At 42.3% G+C, this 3,546-nt stretch overlaps 1 pseudogene; it reads left to right on the top strand.

Moving 5' to 3' along the window:
* The first annotated feature begins 2,958 nt into the window (after positions 1-2,958).
* LOC147104555 (platelet glycoprotein Ib beta chain pseudogene) lies at positions 2,959-3,546 on the top strand (annotated as a pseudogene).

Raw genomic sequence — 3,546 nt, 5'->3', positions numbered from 1 at the left:
CACTACATACATGCAAGACTTTCTTTCTTCAATCGTGGGGCAATGGAGTGGTGGATGAACAAGACTCCAGAGTAGGATGAATTTAAAGAAACACGGTCTACATGAAAAAATGTTTCGACGGGCCTTGTTTGCAAATGTGAAATACAATGAGGCTTAGCACTGGGCAGATAGATTCGCTCTACGTGAACAATAATATTCAGCTTGTTGCTAAATATTCGAAAACAAATCTTAGAAGAAAACCTTTACTGAAGGAGTGATAAACAATTGGAATAAACTACCCTGCCAGGTATAAAGCAAAAGACTGCAAATGCTGGAAATCTGAAATAAAAGCAGAACATGCTGGAAATAAATCAAAGACGCTAGTTCAAAATACAATTGGACGATAGGCTGGCTGAAGTGGAGTACTAGTAGGATCAGCTCAATGATAGCAATGGCTCTTTTCTGACCCTTGACCTTTTTCTTGAGTTGTTATGCGCATTAAAACGTTGCACACAATTTTTAGCCAGTACACGACAGTGCCTGGGATGCCTATCGTGCTTTAATACACAACAACTCCCTTTAGTGCTGCCACGAGTTACTCTGAATTATTAGGGGGACAAATGAATCCATGAATTTTAACCAACCAAACCAATAAAAATTAAATTGCTAATAACCACAGAGTTCGATGGCATTTTGGTAGTTTCGTGCTGTGACGCGTTGCTCTGATCCCGCGCACACTCTGTGTACGTCTTAACGCGACACTGGGTGGGTTACTTATTTACGCCAACGGCTTGTTTATGGGTACTCCCTTTATCAGCTAGAGTAGAGTTCCCTATCTGCGGCAGCCATGGCGTCCTGACATCGTCACTCAAAGTTGAAAAGAATTGAAGGAGTTTTATTTGAATTATTTCGGTGCAAAATACTTGTGCACACTTGTTGGGTATGAATTTGATCTACCTTTAATTTATATGATAAGAAGGAGGGATTATAGTGGGAAGTGATACATATCTACTGGAAGACACTGAAAGGTAATTGAGACATTTAATGTAAAGAGTGCGATCGCGTGTGACGTTTTAATCGATTATGCGATATTTTATGGCAGATTAAAAACATTTGCATGTTTCCGGCAACCAATGGGCAAGAATGATTGCCAAGGACTTATAAATATGGAATAAAGTGTTGGATGAAGAGGGTTGCTCCTGGTTATATTCCGTTCGTGGCGTCGCTGTGAGATTTATGGATAGTAAAATTGATTATTATATTCGAATCAATACAGCCATAATCGAATAAAATTGCAATTCTCCAGCATGTGGCTCCGAAATTGCTCGGTCTCTTGTTAATTTAAATGAGAGTCCGATGGAACTTCCAAAGAAACGGCGTGGAAAACGACCAATCTCCAGCCCAAGTCTATCGCAGGAGAGCGGGTTGTAGCGCCGCAGAATCTCTGTGCATTTATGTAACTCTTTTAATGCAGGGAAATGTCCCAAAGCGATTTACACGGTCCTAATACAAAGAAACGGAAGAAGCCACAGCAGGAGATATTAGGAAGGGTGACCCATACAAAGTACATGTCGGAAGCGACGGGTTATGGAAAATAAGCTGGGGAAGCAGTACAGGGTACCAGTACCAGTACCGTGGGTGCACTGCAATACTGGCTATGACAGAGGTGGCTAAAAATGGAAAACTCGTCTCCCTAACGTGCGTTTTCCACATTCAAGATGTCAAAAGTGATTGGCTGATTCTATTTCTCTCACATTGTAACATTTCTGTTTATTGATGTGTTGCTGACTTATTTGGCAGGTCAACAATGGTTAGGTGGTTGAAAAGTGCGACCCCAAATAATGACGCAGCGAGTTGTCATGAGCTGGAATGCACTGCCTGAAAGGGTGGTGGAAGCAGATTTAACAGTAACTTTCAAAGGGGTATTATATATACAATTGAAAAGGACAAAAAATGCGGTCTATGAGGACAGAGGAGGGGAGTGGAACTAACTGGACAGCTCTTTCAAAGAGCCGACACGGACACGGTGGGCTGAATGGCCTCCTTCTGTGCTGTATGATTGTATGACTCCATGGGCTTTCCAAACGGTTTGACATCTTGACCACTCCATTGTTCCTCAAGCATAAATCTGAAAATTCATAACGGGCAACTTATTGGAACCCAGGACCGAGCAATTACAGCCCAGACGCATTTGCACATGAAGTCACTCTCTAGATGCACTTCCTAGTAGACTGGAGCGACGAGAATATACACTGGCTGATTCATATCTCTCCTTGGCCTGAACGCTGAGAACAGCTCCCCGGCACAGATGGAAGTCCGAATCCAGGAGTTTTCTGGTCCGCGTGGCTCAGTAACACCGTGCGGCGCATTTAGCCAATGAGAATCACACGAGGGTATAGCTGCCCACACTGACGTTTCATTTATATTATCCTTCCATGTACTGCTTTAGTAAAAGCAGGGAGGAGCTATGAGATAAATTTATAGACAGTCCGATAATCAATATAACAGAAATCGCAACTAATGACAACTATGTTTAAATTATTCTATAAAAGGTGTTAGGTTTGGAGCTCTCCTGTAAGACACAAGATTTGAGATAGTGGAAAAATATCCCAGTCTTTGCAGTTAAATCCTTTCCTTAAAGCTGTTTTGATGTAGGTTTAAACTTCTGGTTCAATAAGATATTTTGAAATACAGAAATGAAAGGTTAGTGCAATTATACTTTAAGGAATAAACCCTCGGTATAATTTTTATAGCTGGGTCCTTCACCTTCGTGGCATTGTGTCTGGCTATCATGTCTCATTACTTTGATTACAATTTTCAGATAAACACTCAATTTTTACAAGTGTCTTGGACAATGTTTTGACCAGGCATTGTATTTTCCATATATTGCCTTTGTGTATTTTTTATTCAATTTCTCACAATCAGAGGCTCTTTAATGCTCTATCTTTTCGAACTAACCCGCTAATCCTGTTCCAGGCGATGTCAATGGTGAGCCAGGAAGCAGTTTTCCTCATGCTTCTCTCCTTGGTTCCAGTGGCGATCCTCCAGTGCCCGGTAACCTGTCGCTGTACCGGAACCTTTATGAACTGCAGCGGCCAGGAGCTGGATGTTAGCACAATTCCCGAGCGCTTTCCTGCCACCGTCACCGAGATCAAACTGAACAACAACAAACTAACTGCCATCCCCAATGGGCTGTTTGACCCTCTACAACACCTGAGATCATTTTCATTGGATAGCAACCCGTGGGCCTGTGATTGTAATATTTTATACCTAAGATCCTGGCTTCTCAAACAGGAAGATCGATCTCACTATAAGAACATAAAGTGTTCCTCGCCGGCGGAGCTCCAAGGCAGGAGGATCTTGTATCTAACAGAGGATGAAGTTGTCTCCACCTGTCAGGACTGGTACTGTAACATTGCTCTGAAGTGTCAGACCGGACTCTTCGTCTTCATAGTCATTCAGGCCATTCTTCTGATATTCGTAATAGTATTTCTGAGGAGGTTTGAAACACTTTCGATGGAGGCGATTCGAGCCCCGAAAGAAGGTCATTTTCGGAATGCGATGTGA

The sequence above is a fragment of the Somniosus microcephalus genome, chromosome 19, assembly GCF_052327205.1.
Source record: "Somniosus microcephalus isolate GS21.2 chromosome 19, FLI_Smic_1.0, whole genome shotgun sequence".
NCBI lineage: Eukaryota > Metazoa > Chordata > Chondrichthyes > Squaliformes > Somniosidae > Somniosus > Somniosus microcephalus.
Note: the sequence above shows the minus strand (reverse complement) of the source record. Positions and strands in the feature narration are given on the sequence as shown.